Source organism: Cavia porcellus, unplaced genomic scaffold (assembly GCF_034190915.1).
Source record: "Cavia porcellus strain 051 isolate PalLab524CR breed Dunkin Hartley unplaced genomic scaffold, mCavPor4.1 scaffold_20, whole genome shotgun sequence".
NCBI lineage: Eukaryota > Metazoa > Chordata > Mammalia > Rodentia > Caviidae > Cavia > Cavia porcellus.
The window spans coordinates 66,869,082-66,887,826 of NW_026947503.1; the positions used below are offsets into that span (position 1 = coordinate 66,869,082).

Below are 18,745 nucleotides of genomic sequence, written 5' to 3' on the forward strand. Positions count from 1 at the left end.
GATAAAATCTCAGTGCCAAAGCTGGAATTCACATCTCTGGAATCTGTGATTTGAATTTCCTGCTGCCGCTGCTGCATCTGAATCAGCACAGCAGAGACAGAAACGCGAAAGCTCTGAGAGTGGGAATGGGCGAACGGAGTTGAGAGGGGGACTGGCAGGGAGCCCTGCATCGACCTGCGGTGAGTGAGAGGAATGGGGACACCTCCATAGACTAGGAGGCTCCAACAGAGGACATTCTGGGACCAGGAAGACTAGCCGAACAGGACGCTGCAGTAACTTTAGTCACATATTCCCCTCTCAAGCGGGATTGGTGGGGAGCACTTGGCCTGGGTGATGCCGCGGACTAAGATGTGTATTCTGTGTTTTCTCTATTTTCTCTATCAAACAATTCTCCCCTTTTTTTCTCTTCTTCCATTCCACTATAGGCTAGCACAAACCAGGTCCCAGCACCTGGCGGTGCACCCTAGAAGTGAAGTCTTCAGTAGGTTTACCTGGAGGGGTGGACCCAACATACACTGCTCCAGTCTGTGTCTCCCTAGTACACAGCAGTAGGTGGGAATACCTAGCCAGCGTGATTCAACAAACTATAACCAACAAAGAAAGAAACTGGGCCTCCTATATACACTTGTATGGAAGGAACAAAAAGTATGGGAAGAGGGAGCAACAAGAAAGGGTCCTCAGTCCCCAATCCTGAGAACACTGATCCAGGAAACGTGAATGCAAAGGAGAATGAGGACAGAAAACATGCAATATTAGACACAGCACCAATAGACATAAAGCGATATCTCCGGAGCCTCATAGACGAGTTCAAAAGTGAAGTATTTAATGAAGTAAAGCAAGATATAAGTACAATAGTTTGAGAAATGCTAAGCACCACCCAAGAAAAAACAGATAGTGGAATGGAAGAAGAGAAAAAAGGGGAGAATTGTTTGATGGAGAAAATAGAGAAAACATAGAATATGTGAAGCAGGTTCAAAGAGATTACCAGGAAACTAAAAACTCTATTGAAAACTGGCATAACAGCTTGAAAGAAACTAAGGATAGATTATCAGAACTGGAGGACAGATTTCTAAGGTGGGAGCATGAAATGAAAAACTTCTTAAAAATAACAAGAAAACAAACAGCAATAATACAAAGACTGGCAGATGATAAGAGGATCTATAACTTAAGAATTAAGAACATAAAAGAAGAAGTAGGGACTCAAACAAATGAACTACAAAATAATATTCACAGAAATAATCCAAGAGAATTTCCCTAATTTAGAAAAAGGTAAAGATACTCAGATGTATGAGGCATACAGGACCCCAGCCACCTACAACCCAAACAGAGCTACACCCAGGCATATAATAATCAAAATTCCAGAAATCCAATATAAGAACAGAATATTAAAAGCCGTCAGAGACAAGAAACAGATCACTTACAAGGGAACACCCATCAGAATTACAGCAGACTTCTCGGCACAAACCGTCAAATCACAAACAGCGTGGCGGGGGGGGAGGGGGAAATAATTCAAGCTTTGAAAGATAATAACCTCCAGCCAAGATTGATATATCCTGCACAACTGTCCCTGGAAATTGATGGAAAAACAAGGTACTTCCAGGATAAAGAGGAACTAGGGGAATTTGCAACCACCAATTCAACTCTACAGAGAATACTGCAGGACATTCTAAAAGAGAAAAATACCAAATTCCAGAAACAGTGGCAGAGAGGCCACAATGAATGGAGCAGAAAGTGAAATGAAGAAGACAAACTGACAACTAGTGACAGAAAAAGAGCCCAACAGAAATGTGGCAGAGAAAGTTGCATGGTATGAACAGCTATTTTGGAGAAAACAAGACATCATAATAGCTAGTACTGGTTTAATATCATCTTGTTTTGAAGTCCCATCAAGCTTTTGTTCTTATGTCTCCATCTTATTGGATTTTATTGTATGTGATAATATAAACAAAAACTTTTATAGATAAGGAGATTATACAGAAACCACTGTTCATTTTGTATTAGTTGATTCCCTATAATAGTTGATACCCTATAATACTGTCATTCTCTTGAATGGTTTTACATTGTCTTGATATGTTTGATGCCACAGTATACGAAGTTATACTCAAAGATTTCAAGGAAAGAGACACTGTGGTAACTACTTTTATGTTGGGATATCTTGTGGTGAAACACTATTTTGCTTAAATGGTTGTTTTGACCCATGCTGTCTTGTTGTTATGCCCTCTTTTATCTCAATCTCCTTGTTTTATTATTTACTTTTTAATTTTTATCATTTTAATTAAGGGAAAAATAAATAAAAATAGCAGGATATATTATAGGAGCCCACTTTGATTTCCTATTAACTTGATTTGAAACCCTGTATTGCTCTCACCATCTTGTTTTGACTGATTTTCCTCTATTCTGTTTTGCTTGATAGTACCAAGCTTGAGAGTATAGGCAACAACTGTGAAGACAATAAGATTCATTATGACGCCCATTCTCGTTGACTATTATCTTCTTTTGAAGTCCTGTAATGTCTCCAATATTTTGGTTTTATTGGTTTTGTTGTTTACTGTTTTGTTCAATTTTATTATAGCTGATGACATAGGCAATTCTTTTTAAGATAGCAAGAGGCATTATGGTAACTATTGTTGATCACCTTGTATTTTGTTTTTACATTATGTATTATGTCCATCCTTTTGATTTGACTGACTCTGTTTTGTTATGTCACATTTGGTTTTATTCTATGCAAAAAAAGTAGTAAGAACTGTGGGAGTAATAAAGCCCAAAATATGTAATTGTCATTGTACAAAAGAGAGGAAAAGAAAGTGCTCTAAAGGATATAACTGCATGTATATTTAAGTGTATAAGATAGATAACCATATTACTGAGTTTTGTTGGATCATTGAACAAAACTGTTTGCAGTCTCACTGTTTGAATGTCCACTTTATATGCTTTAATTTTGTAACCTGAACAACTATATCTAAGATGACAATATGTAATCTATTAACTAGTGATTTCCTACTGTTTATTTTTTCTGAAATTCTGTATAACTTGTACGCTTTTTCTGTTTTTTTTCTTTTTCTCGTTAAATAAAATTAAAAAAAAAAAAGAAAATCCAAAAAAAAAAAAAAAAAAAAGAGAGCTTGTGGAGTGAGTGATTGTGGGCTAGCAGAGCCGACTTGCTGCTGCAAGTGAGTGAGTGTAGGAAGAAGCAGGCCACTGCGGCTGTGACCTGAAAGGGTGCATCTCCTCCCTCTCCCTCAGGTTCCTGGTGGCCATCAGGTGAGCAGCCCTCCTCCGCCAGGCCCCTCCAGCAGGTGGTCTGTGTTTGAGCCTCTTGACCAGGACTCAAACTTACAAAGTAAGCCTCTCCTCCTTTAAATTGTAGATGTCACGGATTTTGTCCCAACAATGAGAAAGTGATTAAGAGGCAGAAGGTAGGGCTCCTGGGCCAGGTGACACTAAAGGAGGAGCTGACACCACACTGTGCGGGTATCGTAAGAGACAGAGGGCCAGGGCTCCGGGCTTGGTGCACCTGGGATCTTCTCCCTTTCAGGCTGCACCACAGGCTGGAGGAGCTAAGGAAAGACTGTGAGTTCTCAGTAGGAGTGTGACTGCTGACATCTTGATTCCAAACTGTTACTTCCAGAATTCTGAGTATAAATTAATGTTGTCTTGTCGCCCAGTTGAATTTGTGACAGCATGTCTGGGGAGTGCACACAGAAGTGACTTACAACACCTGACTTATGGAGCCATTTTCTAATATTCAAATAGATTTCTCACCAAAGGTCCTCATCTAGGGTCCCATTCCTGCTGGAGGGGCAGAATCTAGGCACCATTTTCTCACTGGATAAGTGTAGACTTAGATTCTCTGAGTATGGGTCATATCTTGGTTGTGTTAGTTGATTTTCATCATCATAAAAACCTGAGCTAATCACCTTAGAAGAGGAAAGGTTATTTAGGCTTATGGTCTCAGAGGGCCCAGGCCATGGTCAGTTGGTCCTTTTACTTTGGGCTGGTAGGGACACATCATGGCAGGAGAAAAACTGCCTACCCCATGGCCAGGATGCAGAAGAGAGCAAGATGGCACTGGGATCCTTTGAGGGCAAGAACCCAATCACCTACAGACCTCCCATGAGGCCCCACCTCCCAATGTGCCACCCCTCCAATGGTACCATCCTGGGGAGCAAGCCTTTGGCTCACAAGCCTTTGTGGGACATTTCAGAGCCAAACTGCTGCAGGGACTCAGGGCTGCACAAATCCAGGGGAAGACGCCGTGGTGGGCAGGAAGTCTGCTTCCCTAGCAACCCCGGCTCTGGCTGTGACTCAGTTACCTGTGCAGGGAGCAGGAATTTGAGTTTCTATATTGCTGCTCCCTCTTCAGGATCTTTACTTCTATAACTATGCCTCCTCCATTGTACAGGGATTTAGGACAAGTGGGAATTGCCGATGCCCTGAGCCTGACAGGGTGGGAGATAATGACCCAGCCCCTGAGGCAGGCTCTGCAAGTCAAGCCACTTTATGGGCAGCATGGCAGCAGTGAGGCCACCTTTGCTCACCACTTAGCTGGCAGGCAGGCACTGGGGCCTTCCTTGTGGTACCATGAGCATTAGTCCCAGTGGCCCGAACATTTGGTTGTCTCTGTTAGACATAGGACAAATTATTAGCCCTAATGAACTCATCTGATATCATGAGCCCTGTGGACCAATGTGGGAGGTCTGAGCTGGATGGGTGTTACCTTGGGACACGAGCAATGTCTTTTGGGTGTGGCATGATGACATGAAGCTCCTGATGTGAACCCGCAGAGGCAGCTCAGCCCTCACCACTGCACAGTTAGCAGAAAGCATCCAGGGGAGGCTACTGGAACTGTCTGTGTCTCCAAAGGCCATGAGTTACCTAGTTTTGACTTTTGATCCTCTGTGTGTTCATGATGCTAGGACAGTAGTACAAGCAGATAGCTTTGTTGAATTTGAGAATATTTTTTATCTTGACTAAAAAACAGCATTCAGAAGAACAAAAAAATCTCAAGACCATATGGGCCTCTACAAGGTCTTATTTCCAGAGATTCTTAAACTTGGAATGTTTAGAAAATTATTAATCACCATTGAATGTGACTATCTTTGCAGGGTAAAGGGACTTTTTAATGTTTAAATGCTGGTGAGAGATTTGTTATACATGGACTACTGTGATTTTGGAACAGAGATTGTCTTAGTTACTTTTCTCATTGCTAGGGGAAAAAATAACCAATGCCCAAAGTTACAGGAGGAAATGTTTATTTAGCTCACTGTTATGTAGCTCACTGTTTGTAATTCTCCTCCCTGCACAGATTTGAGTTCATAGTGCCTACAAGGTGGCAAAACCAACAAAAGAGACAAGCCTCTTTCTGTCCCTTAAATTTCAGGCAGGGTACCCTCCCTAGGGCAGGTGTAGCACTCACATCCCTAACCCCAGGCAGAACTATGCCAGAGCAATCAGTGGACTGATTTACTAACCGCACACACCCTTAATCCAGCATCACACACTCTAGATTCTACCGCCTCTTAAAAAGCCCTATGACCCTATGAGGTGTTGGGGGGACATCCAGACACAAACCATAACAAAATCCATGTATCTGCTTTTGGACCTGCATGCTCCTAGGAGAGTCATTTAATATCCTTGGGCCAAAATTTCTTCATCTACAAGACAAATAGTTCAAGCTGGACTGGAGGCGATGAATCCCTGATTCAGTCTCATCTTCTGGGGCCTTGGGGAGAAGTGCTGGGCATCAAGAATAGCAGATCCTCATTTCTGGATAAGAATCCGCCTGGATTCAGGGTGGGCAGAGCTCTCTGCCGCTTTCCAGCTCTGCGATGGACTTTGGTGTAGCAGTAAGCTCTCACTGCACCTAGGAATCCCGCATGAGTTCTTTGTCTGACTTTTGAAATTACTCTAGGAAAGCTCCCTTGGAGGGACAGAGTGGAGACACCCAGCCTCTAGACATTCTGTCTGTATGATGGCACTTGACTGTTTCTATGATGAGCAGGACATGGTCCTTCCAGTGGTACCCAGATGTTGGAGGATGAGAAGATATAGCACAAGCAGGGAGTGATTTATCAAGCTTCTTGAGAAAAGCAGACTCAGCAGACCTCCACCAGACCCATCCCATTCAACACAGACATGCCCAGGTCTCATCATGGGAACACATCCTGTACAACACCCTCTGATTACGTGGACAGTAGGCTTGGCCCCTCCCAGTTCACACACTTTCCTCAGAGGCCCAAAACAGAGCAAGCGATTGTATGCATATGCAGATGGACATTCTGGAGCAGACAGAAGGATGGCCGATGATCTGGCTCCTACAGACCCCAAATTAGCTAATCCCATTCAAATTCCTTCCCAGCCTATGCTGTGCCTCTTTGAGCTTGCTGAAATTGAATTCCAAAGCCAAAAGCATATGCTGGCTAGGCTCAGAGAGCAACTGCGATTGCAAACACATGGTTCAGCAATGCCTAAGAAGCTCTGGGGTGACATTTGATGTTGTTGATGAAAGAGGCTAAACCCAGGAAGCCTCATTCCAATCCCTCACCCTCGCATTCAGTGCACGTTAAAAAGATTTGTTGTTTAAACAAAGCACTGAGTAAGAAACCAAACAAAAAGACTGATGAAAATGCATGATGGTCCCAAAGGTGGAAACTGAGATTTGGATTTGAATTTTATGGCAGATGTCAGTGGAAAATGCCACAAGCAGCAAGATGCTCCAGGGTTGAGATTTCTTACAGCTGTGAGTGCATCTTCTGAAACCAAAGGACCAGGATCAGAGACCACATAGCATCCAGGGTAGAGACACCTTCAGAATACAAAGCGAAGCCTGCTTTTCATGCAGGAAAAATGCTTGTCCCCTCCTCAAGGACACCAAAGGGTATTGACTAAGGCCAAACCCAAGCTTGTCCAGAAAACAGGCAGGGGTTGGGGGAACTGCTCAGAGTCAGCCACCCATGTGCCACCTCCCTGGCTCGGGTTGGAAACGTGTTGTTCTGGGACAGAGCCCGGTTCCCTAGGTTTGCCAGGTGCTTGTCGAAGGCAGGATGAGCCTTAGCAGGGCAGATCAGCATTCATGGGTGATACTGGGCCAGAGAAGGCAGCCCTGCCACTTAGAGGATGTGAGAAGACGGGCCCAGAGGTCCCTGATGAGGCTGCTGGCCAGCAGGTGACCTCCGGGCTGTGCATTTTAAATGCTGGCACCTGCCATGACAACAGCCTCTGCTTGCACAAGCACGATGGGTCAGCAGAGAGGCCCTGCCTCAACCCTGGCTCTTCCTTGCAGGGAACTTCCTGTAGGGTGCTGCTGGCCATTCTTCCCTGACCCGGGCCTCTGTGCCCACTCCACTTGGCAGATTTCCTATGTGGGAGGAATTCTTTGGGTTGCTCTGCACTCTCCTCTTTCTTGACTCTTATGAATGGAGGATTTGCTCGAATTCATCGATGCTTTCCAAATGTCCCCAAATGTTTGACATAGCAGGGGTGTGACTCCTCATCTCCAGGGCAGGGGTGTATTGGGAGGAGGCAGAGATTGGGTCATGTGTGCGGCTTATGTTCCAGTCCCCAGTCTGGTCTCTGGGTCACATGGTACCACCACTCCAAATGGCTTTAGGTGGCTCCTAAAGAGATATGCCACCCACTCTGTTCCTTGGTGTCTTTGTAGACCTGTGGTGTCACTGGAAGTACTCCTTCACTCATTCATCCATGAAATACAGAGGGAAGATGCAGTGACCCCACTCCCCAAGTGATCTGGGTCAGGAACTGAAATAGCTGCGTGTACACCCACATTCCTCCAGCATCATATACAACAGCTAACGCCAGGAGCAGCCCCAGGCCCCCCTATGGCAGGCACCCAGCACAGGACTTTACTTGACGGTCAGTAGAAACAGAAATCCAGCGCATGCCACAGCAAGGGTGGACCCTGGAGGAGCTTGCCAAGAGAAAGGACCAGGGCTGTGTGAGCCTTCATGTGACGCTCAAAGAGGGCAACCCACAGGGCTGGAGAGAATAGACCAGAGACTTCAGGGGGCTGGAGGAGGTGGCAGTGGCAGGCACTGCTTCGTGGCTACACAGCAATGTATTTGAGGAGGGGTGAGGAGTTTAGAGACAGCAGTGATGGCTACCCAGCCCTGGAGTTTGTGAACGCCCCTGAACTGCACACGTGAAACATTTACAATGGCACGCTGGAGGCTGTATGTATTTCAGCACAGCAGAAAATGTAAGTGCAGAAGAATCACTTGCTGTGACTGTCCGTGATGCGCTTGCAGCCCTGTGACCCTGGGGTCCAGCTCTGAAGGACAGCTGAGGGAGGCCAGGGCTGGGTCTTGGGGTGCCACTGAGAGAGGCCTGGCAATGCAGAACCAGAAAGAACATTTAATTCAGTAATTCAGGCGCCGGGGCAGCATCAATTAGGTCTCAGTGCTGTAGAAGTCTGGGGGTCTGTCACTTGGGCTGGAGGGGGCTAAAAGGGGGTGGCTTTCTGGAGCAGGCTGTGTGCAATTATTGGGGGCAGGGGCAGGAACTGGGTTGGGAAAAGTGGGCTCCAGTCAGGCTAGGTCCCTGCGCACTTGCTGTCTGCAGATGTGGTGACATGAATGAGAACCCTCCTTCCACGGGAAGACTTGCGTCTTCCTCTTGTTCCTCCTCCTCCACCTCTCCTCCTTCTTTATTTTCCTTAAAAGACATAAAAAACAAAGACAAGAAAACACTCCTCCCCATTTCCTTCAAAGCACTGTAGCATCTTCAGATCTTTGAAAGCTAAAGCTGATCATAATTTCCGATGGACATCGCGTGTGCTTGAAATTCTTTTCCACATCAAATTAAGTCTGTCTTGGACTGATTTCCTGTCAGTGTTTTTCATTAGAATAATAGCCCTCAGATGAGAGATCACAGAAACAGATACCGCGGGAGGGGAAACAGACGATCAGCAGGCTTGTCCCCCAGAGAGGGGACAGTGACGGCTTTGGAGACTTTGGACAGAAAGTGTCCCCTCTCTGGGCTTGTCCCCAGGGAAGAGGCACTAGATCTCCTGGGCCATCAGTGACCTCACTTGGAAACCCTCTTATGCTTTAATTGAACAGCAAAAAAGAAAGAAATTGGGCACATGGAACCCACCAGCTGGCCATGCCCCTCTGGGCTGCTGGGAATACAGTGATTAAAGAGAGCCTTTGAAAGACGGCAAAACTCAGTGCAGAAGACCCCAGGACTGACAAAACTGCTAGGTGTTAAATGGTTTTTTCCCAGCATCTGTCTGCCTGCCCCTCCGTGTGACAGCATATGTGCCCTGCGGTACCTGTGCAGGATTCGGAGTGATGGAGGAAACCCTGAAATTCCTTCCTCTCCCTCCTCTGTGATACATGACTTGTTTATTGTGGGCTTTTAACAGCCTTGAGAGGGCCTTTAATCCTCAGCCAGGGTTTTAAAATATAATACATCAATAACAGGTAATTATTCACTTTGAACTCTCTGTTCCTTGCCCATACCCTGGGGGTTGAGGCTTGGCACTTTTAAGCACTGAGGCAGATTCTTCTTATCAAAGTGTCAGACGCCTAAGGTACACGTTAAGTTCATCTGCTAATTTTAACTTGGCTGCCATCTCCCGCTCTCTGCTTTTCTAACTCTTGATACAAACTGCATTACCAGGCTGAGTGCTGGACATTCTTCAGGTGGGCTCAACCCAGGGCCCTAGGCATCTGCACCTCGCAGCAGGCTGCGACCTTGAGTTATACACAGTTGAGCTAGATGCTCTCAGCCTGATGCTTTATTCCTGTTTACGCCGTGTCCAGGAAAGTCGGGTCCAATCCAGAATTTCCCTTGCCCGATCTTTGATCTTCCAGGCTTGAATATCAGACCTCTGCCATGGACATTTCATGGTGTCTGGGAGACACAGGGGTTGGTTGTCCTGGGGTCCGGGTGTCATGTTGGACAGCCTGGGCTTGGGCTTCTGTAGCTCCAGACCCAGTCTGTTCAGAAGACAGCTTTGTCCCCAAGAAGTCCTGGTGTGTCTTCTGGCTGTGCGTGGCTGTGGCTTTATCTCCTCCATGGAAACCAGACAACGTGTTTGGAGCTTTGGAACAGCCAAAGATTGCTTTAACTGCTATACTGAATCTTTGCTCAAAGTGGTGCCCACAAAGCCTTGCCCCTATGATGCCCTTCTTGCCTGCCATGGATCCTGTGTGTGTAGAGGGTGTTTTAGGACCTCACTGAAGGGGGTTGAGTAAAAGGCCACTGGTGAATGTGCAGAGCCCATAGTGACCATAGTGACTGGCTGTCAGGTTCCTGCCTCAGCCTCACCTTAGACTACAGGATCAGGGCTTCCCTGGGTGCTCATCCTGGGGGGAAGGACATCACCTGACCTCACTGGGGAGAGAGGATGCAACCCTGTGCTCTAATGTCTCCCTGGATGGTTTAGTCCCCGATGCTGGATGCTGCTTAGCTGATTCCCTATTTGCTAATGAGAGAAGTTCACTTCTGGAGTAGATGAAACAAGATGTTGCAGGACAAGCAGAGCCTCCCGGGGAACAATGATTAATGATGCTGAAATGTCCATGCTCCCATTTGATTTCATCCTTGACCTCGCTGGCGACCTTTGGTCCCTGCCTGGCTTTTCAGTGTCTGTTTCCCATGATTAGGATGGTTCTACAATATCAAAGGGGCTTTTCCAAGCTGCGAGGAACTCCTGCCACAAGCAATGCATTTATCCTGAGGAGCCCTGTGAATTTTGACTCTGCAGGAAGCCAAAGTGTCTTTATTTTAATCAACAGTGCTGCAAAAATTGGCATTTGGGAACTGGGGATGTCGCTGAGTGGTGGGCACTTGCTTGGCTGACACAAGGCCCTAGGTTCCATCCCAAGCACTGCAAAGATCAAAGATCAAAGGCGGTCAGCGTTTGCAGATCATAGAGATCCATGGATTTGTCTTTTCTCCCAAGGGCTCTGTTGATACCTGGCAGTCCCACGGTTTCCAGGTGCACAAGCAATTTGAAGAGGAAGGTAACCCCGAGCCTCGCCCATGGGTGGGCTGAGCTCCCGCACAGCAGCAAAGCATGAGCTGCGTCTTCCAAGCAGCGCTCAGGACTTCTGTCGCCTCTGTGCTTCCTTCCCTCAGACCTGCTGCAGCCTGACTGCAGGCTGGCTTGCAGCCTCCTCCATGGCTTGGGTGGGAGCTAGGAGTGCCAGGCTACGACTGCTTTAATTATAGGCCATGTTCATTTCCTTGGGTTAATCTTCTGCAGCTTTGCCAGAAGCTTGGGAAACTGGGATCTTGACATCTTACGGGATCCCAACCCCTCTCACTCCCAGCCAGAGGGTTGTGGCCACCCACAGGGGAGCCTCCGGCCCAACTCCTGCACGTGGGTCCAGAGCAGTCTTAGATGCCCATCCATGGTCAGCTGTCTGCGTCACGGTGAACTCTCTGTCATGTGCTTGAATCACAGGACCATGGTACAGCAAATCACTCAGGCAGTTCAACAAGCTTTTAATCATGAGAGCCACTTAGTTCAAATGAGTCTAATTATTAATAGCAACAGAAAACAGCAGGAGTTTTTCAATAAAGATTAAATGAAAGGGATTACTGATTGCATTAGAAATAAAGATTTTAATGAATCCAACTGGAAATGTAGGCGTACATGTTTCAAAAGAATGCACAGTTTATGTACATTAAAAAGAATTCCACACAGTTCACAGGAAAAGGAGAATCAGTGCCAGCTTTGCTCGCTCAAAGAGATTTAAGCAAAAGGCAGATGAGCCCTGAGTGCAGCCTGAGCTTCTGAACGTCCCATGGTTTCCAGGGCCGGTTTCCAGGGCCAGCTCAGGGGAGAGGTGTTTGGTCTGGGTCAGCTGTGTTCTGTACTAGGTTCTTCCTTTTCTGAGAGACACTGCCAGCCCCAAGGACTAAGAGCCTGGCAAGGTCCCAAGTCATCCGAAGGAGGAGGGCTGGCACGTTTCCTCTGGGGAAGGCAGCAAGTGGGAGACATTGGCTTTCTCGCCTCTGTGAAGAAGGAGGCAGGTTGCTCCCAAAGAAGAAAGGCTCACATTGCACTTTTGACGCAAGGAGTGTCTGCCTCCAGGCACAGTTCTCCAGCACTGGGATGGACCTGTGCTGTGTCCCTACCCATGCATCCAGTTCTGTGCTGTGCTAGGCGCGGGAGGGAACTCTTCAGAGAGCAGATAACTCCAACACCTCGGCTGTTTCCAGAAGCTGGGTGCAGCCTGGCTTTCCTGTTTCCCTTCCCTCACCTGCTGGCAGCCCCCATCATACCTCAGGAGGAGGCTACCGGAATGGCTACGTTTCCAAAGTTTCTCCGCAGTTACAAAATGAACGCAGGAGATGCGTCCATGGCAGAAGCAGCACACTGGGAAGAGGAGGAAAATGCTTGTCTGTTGAGTGACATGAAGCCATACAGGTACATGAAGCACGATGTGCGCTCTGTGGGTGCTGGGGACCCCAGGTCGGGGTCAGGATGAGTGCCAAAGCACTCAGATTGGTGGAAGAACGGGCTTTGCACTGTTGTAGAACAATAGGGTTGAGAATGGCCCTTTGGGACCTTTGCAGCGATGTTCCGTGACCTTGAAAGGTTTCCCTGTTGTTCACAGTCGTGTGTGTTTTCTCCCGGTCTTTTGAGTCAGAGGAAAGGGATCCCTGCTCCCTGGGGCCTCCCAGTCACTAGGTCTAGGGCCGGTGTCACTTTGTACAGAGGCAGCGCCAGGCTCCCTCTCCTGGTAGATTCAGGGGCGCATCAAGAGGGTCCTAAAAATACCTTAGAATCTACAAAATTATCTCTTACAGGGTTTAAGACGCACAATGGGGAACATTTGTTCTAGCTTGGGTTGGTTGAGTTTTGAAGAAAGGGTGTTGAATCTTGTTAAATGCCTTTTCTTTATCTATGAGATTATCATATACATTTGACCTTCATCCTGTCACAGGGTGAATCGTGTCTATTGACTTTCCCATGTTGAGGCACCCTGGGACACCTGGGACACCCCTCCCACAACAGGGTGAATGATCCTTTTTGTGTGCCATGGAGCTGGGTTTGCCAGTATTTTGTTGCTGATTTTTATATTTATGCATATCAAGAATGTTGGCCTATGATTTTTTTCTTGCACTGTCCTTGCCTGGCTTTTCTATGAGGATAATGTTGGTCTCATAAAATGAGTTTTGAAGTGTTCCATCCTTTTCCTTTTTTGTTTTATTTTTAATTGAGCAGGATCAGTACTAGTTCTTCTTTAAACTCTTGGTAGAGTCAGCAGTGAGCCTGTGAGGGTTGGGCTTTCCTCTGCTGGTATACTTTTTATTACTAATCCAATCTTGTTGCTCTTTATCAGTCTGCTTAGGTGGCTTCCGGGTCCAGTCTTGGTCTGTGCTTCCAAGCTGCACCTCTTCTGCCGCCCTCTCCACAGCACTGCAGACGGTGCCCACGGCGGGCTCCCTGGCTCCCGGCTTCTCTAGCAGCAGTGGTGCTGCTGCATTCTGCTGTCTTTTCAGTGGCTGCTGAAGAAACAAACTTCACAATAGTAAAAAGCTGCGAACTTTTCCTCAGTGTCAGCATGGGAGGAGGGTGGCCACTGTTGCTTCTGTTCAATCTGGTTCTGGAAATCCTTGCCACGATGATCAGAAAGAGTAAGGAATGGAAGAGTCTTGACGGCAAAGGAAGAACTAAACTGTCTTTGCTAATGGCCTAGCCTTCCATCAAGGAAAGCCTCAAGACACTCCTAAAACAAAGTGAGCACTAATCCACAAATTTGGTGAAATTGCAGAATAAAAATGAACACACACACATTGGTTGTTTCCTATATACTAGCAACAAACTATCTGAAAAAGAAAATTTAAAAAATCTCATTTACAATAGCACCCAAAAATAAAATAGGAGTAAATTTAATCAAGGAGGTAGATCATTACATTGAAGACTATAAAATGTTGATGAAAAACTTGAAAAAGAAAAAAAATACCTTGTACTCATAGTTTCAAATAACTAATGTTGTTAAAATGTTCACGTTACTCAAAGTGATCTACAGACTTAATACAATCCCCATCAAAATTCCAATGCTATTCTTCACTGCAAAAAAAAAAAGCTCTAAAAGTCATATGAACTATGTGACTTGAAAAGCCAGAGCAAAACACTTTGAAAAGCCAAAGCAATCTTGAAAAAAAAAGGATAGGGCTATCTCACTACATGATTTCAAATATATTACAAAGTTATGGTCACCAAAACTGCATTGTACTGGCATAAAAGCAAAAAGACAAAAGAATTTGGGTAGAGAACCCAGAAATAAACCCACACATTTACAGTTCAGTGCTTTCAATACAGATGTCAAGGACACATAATAAAGGAAGGATAGAAGCTCCAATAGATGGTTTGGGAAAATTGGATACTCTCAGCTGCCCATAAACTGCAGGAAAGTGAAATTATACCTTTTATTACACCATACAAAAATAAACCCAAAATGGGTGAAAGATTTAAATACAAAACCTGACTCTGGCAGATGATTGCAGGAAAACTGCCAAGACCTTGGTGTGCACACACTTTCTTAGGTTTGAAAAGCACAGACAACAAAGGAAAAACTAGACAAATGGGACCACCTCACATCAGAAAAGTTTGTACAGCAGTGGAAACATCAGGATGAAGAGACAACAGATTGGGAGAAAATATTTGCAGATAAGTGGCTAATACTCAAAATATATAAAAAGTGTGAACAAATTTATGGTATGACACCAAGAAACCTCGTTACAAATGGGCAGTGCAGGCACAGTGGAGCACACCTGAAATTCTAGCACTGTGGGACCAGGCTGGGCACCCAGGGTCACAGGTCTGAGCCAGCCTGGGAGACTTAGGAGACTCTAACACAAAATAAGAAGCTTCGAAAAGAAATGTTAAAACAGTGCAAACAACCTGGGTCTAATCTTAGTGCTGTGAAAAAAAACAAAAAAGACAAAGAGCCCAAATAGACATTTCTCAAAAAAGATGTAAAAGTGGTTCACAGAGGCGTGGGCAAAGTGCTCAGCACCACGAATGGAATGGCAGGAAAATGCCTCGCGCCACTGAGGGTGGGAACAAGTCCCTGGCCCACTAGGCGGCCCTTACCAAACACAGCGGGGCGTTTCCTACAACACCCGGGAGTGACCCAGCTGGCCACCACTGAGGAACCAAATCGCCGTGGAAGAGACACCTGCCCTGGCTTGCTGGTGGTGGCTCTGCTCACAGCAGCCCAGATGTGGCAGCAACCTGAGCCCCTGCCAGTGGAGGAACCATTAAAAACGTGGTAGAGCCACACCACGGAGTGCTGTGCAGCCTGTAGAGAGAGGCTGCTTTCATTCGGGGCCTGGGAGACATCATGCTGAGTGACATCAGCAGGCACAGAAAGGCAAGGCCACTTTAACTCGGGTCCGGGCAGGTTAAACTGCTGTAAGTGAGGTAGAGGCAGCTGGGGGCGGGGACAGGCAGGCACAAGGTTTCCGGAGGAAGGGTTAGTGGTCCTCTGCGCAGCAGTGATACTGTAGTTAATCATGGTATATTGTGAATTTTGACATCGCTGAAAGAAAACTTAAATTGTGACTGCAAATACATAATTAGTATGTGAGCTGACGGCTCTGCTAATTATCCTCCCTCAGTCCTTCCCCAGAGTAGACACCCATCCCGACAGCATGTTGTACCCTGTCCATACACATGGTTATTATGTCAATTAAAAACAAGAGAAGGTTAAAAGCAGAAGGAACAAAGAGCAAAGACAGTAAAACATTCGATTCAGGACGTATGTGACGCAGGAGGGTGCTTTAGGAGTATTTTCTAGGATGGAAATTTTCACTAAGCATTTTCAAGGGAAGCTGACACGCAGAGTTTGCCAGGGCCATCTGTGAGCGCATTTGATGCTAATGACTGTCAACAGAGGTCCCCTTGCAGAAGTGTCCTGTGAATGTGCTTTCCGTGTGCTGGCTTGGGCTCGTTCCCTACTGGAGCCTCGCTGTGCCCACTGAGAGGGCCTAGGGGTAATTTCTGGCTGTGGCTGATGGGCAGCTCGAAGGCTGCTGTACTGTGGATCAAAGCACTGGTCTTTACTAGATCGGTCCCAACCTTGAGGAGGTTACCACATGCCCAGACACGTGGTGCAGATGCTAAGGGCCAAAGACACCTGTGAAAGTGCTGGCAGCCCTGCCGCCCCCCAGAGGACTGCAGCCATCCCTACACTCTTTGGCAAGCTGAAACAGGATGGTCTCTCTCTCTCAGTCTTTTGGTGACCTCAGCCTGTTTGTCCCCAAGCTTTTCCTGTCACCCTGGCCTCCACCAATACCCATTTGCTGTTAGCTGTGCTGCAATGAAGGCAGGCTGGGTGGACCCACCCATGACCAGAGGACAGCTGCGGGCCAGGCCGTGTGTTTGTGTAGTGCTCCCCATGGTGTGGGGCTCAGAAAGGCCCCGTAGGGTCTGTAATATGGGGTCAGTGCTGCAGCTAGGGTGTCTCTGGCACAAAGCCAGCTTCCTGCATGCCCTTTGGGCTGAGGGTCCCCTAACCCCAGGAGAGGATGGCCAGCCCCAGCTCAGGTGCTGCCCTGCTTGTCAGAGTCATTCACTGCCGTCTCAGGCACAGGGCACAGGCAGACAGGATCTGCGCTGAGGGCGAGAAGCCAAACTCCAGTGAGAAGGGGAACTGTTTGGAGGTCAGGGCTGCAGCCATCTGTCTCCCACAGGCTCGGGACGGGAGGGATCTGTGGTGGCTGCGTGGGACCTCAGGTCCCTTCTCTCTGAGCTGTGTGTGCACACACTTCTGGTGAAGCTATTCATAAGACCTAGGTCTCAGGCACCATGCTTATTAAAGACATAAATATTTCACCTCCAAGCTGAAATGAAAATAGTTTCCCCAGATTTCCTGGCAGGGCTCAACATGCTCTGGCCCCTCTTTCATCTGAAGGCTTCAATCTAATAAAGCATTGATTTAGGGAACACAACTTATTTCCAGCCACATTCCTGAAAAGTATAAAACCACATTAACCTGGCTGGGAGAGCTTAGTTTTCCCGGACAATGCTTGGATTTTTTAACTTTTAATTTTTAATTTTATTTTATTTTTTGCAGTTGGGGGTTGAACCTAGAGCCTTCGCACTGAGCCACAGCACTGGCTCTTGTTCTAGTTTCTGTTTTGAGAGCGTCTCTAAACTGCTAAAGCTGGGTTCACCCCTTCCATCCTCCAGTGAAGTCTCCTGAGTGCTGGGGTTACAGATGTGCACCCCCACGCCCCCAGCCATCAGCTTTCCTGACATCCCCTGCTGCTCTTGCCCCCAGGCCTGGCTCCCATTGCAGGCCTCTGCTGCCTTCACTCTGCCTTTGGCTGCCTCCTTGATGGGCTCACTGCTCCTGCAGACACTCTTCCCCCCTGGCTAGGATGATGGAGCAGCACCTGGCAAGCAGCCCCCACCAGGGTCCACATAAGGCCCACATCTCCTCTGTCCCTATCAGAGGTTCCTGGGGCCACACCCTTCTGCACATGTAGAGATTGAGTCTCAGGGTGGCATCTGGACAGCTGAGGAGGGGGGCAGGGCTGGCCAGGGGACGAGGAAGGCCCGCCACAGTGACTGAGGTCATTCCCTTGTTGTTCACATAGGGAATGAGGCCAGAAATAGAGGAACAGTGTCTTGTTTGCTGTGCCAGCAGATCCAGCCGTTCTTACTTTCTAATCCATGCTCGTTGCAGCATTAGCAGGGCAGGGCTGCCCAGAAACGCCCTGGGGTTTTGCTGCAGCCCACAGCTCCTCCTCAGCAGCCCCAGGACCCTGCCTTAGCTTGGTGTCAGCAACACAAACTGCAAAGAGGGCACCGTGTGCAAAGCCCTGGCAGCGTGGAGTTTCTGATGTCTGTTGCTCTGGGGAGAAATTTTAATCCTAGCCATGCTGTTGGCCACGTGGATTATAAGCAAGACTCAGACTTCCAGGGATTCTGCCTTTTGCAATTACTTAGTGGTGGTTAGGGCAATGGTCAACTCGATTGGCTTTGGGATCTGGCTGGGAATTGAACGTTTTTGGGGGTGGGTGGATCATGGAAGTGACCTTGGGCTCTATATCTGGTCCCTCATCCTTTCCTCTCTGGTGTTTTTCCCTTGCTCTGCTTCCTGGTAGCCATGAACTAAGCACCTTTGCTCCACCAAACCCTTCTGCCATGATGTTTCTGTCTTGGAGTCAGCTGACCATGGCCTGAATCCCGTGAAATTGTGAGCCAGGTCAAACCTCTCCTCCTTGCAGTGGTGGGCATTGGGTATTGATTGTGTCCCTGTGATGGGAAAGCTAACCAATACAAATGTCCATCCAGAAAAGTGCAGGATGATACGAGTCCATCCAGTGGTTTTTTGAGACTCCATGTAACTGGCTCCCAGAGGAAGAGACAGAATATTCCAGAATCAAATGGAGTCCCCTTTTAGCCCCCAAGATCACCATTATTGTGACCTCTTTTCTACTAGCACAGGTAAGTTCGGTCTGTTTCGAGACCTTATGCAACAGGAACCCTACAGCAGATGCACTTCAGTGTCTGCGCCATTGCCAGCGTCATGGCTATGGGTTCCTATGGGGGGACACAGGTTGAGGCTCAGCAGAGTCTTGCCTATAGCAGCAGCTCATTCATTATCTATTCATTTCCTTCACGAACCCAGCTCCACATAAGGTGCTAGGAGTCCTGTTCTTGATCCTCCCATAGTCATGGGGCTGTGGGCTGCCCTCTCCTCTGGAGTGTCACTGCTGTACTGAGGCACACCTGGTGCGAGCTCCCAGCACA

General features: G+C 47.3%; 1 long non-coding RNA gene across 1 annotated transcript; it reads left to right on the forward strand.

Annotated features, from left to right (window-relative positions):
- Window positions 1-11,673: 11,673 nt before the first annotated feature.
- On the forward strand, window positions 11,674-13,771 carry LOC134471843 (uncharacterized). The gene is made up of 2 exons (XR_010041557.1): window positions 11,674-12,400; window positions 13,320-13,771. It is a non-coding gene; the product is annotated as an uncharacterized LOC134471843 (long non-coding RNA).
- The last annotated feature ends 4,974 nt before the right edge of the window (window positions 13,772-18,745 follow it).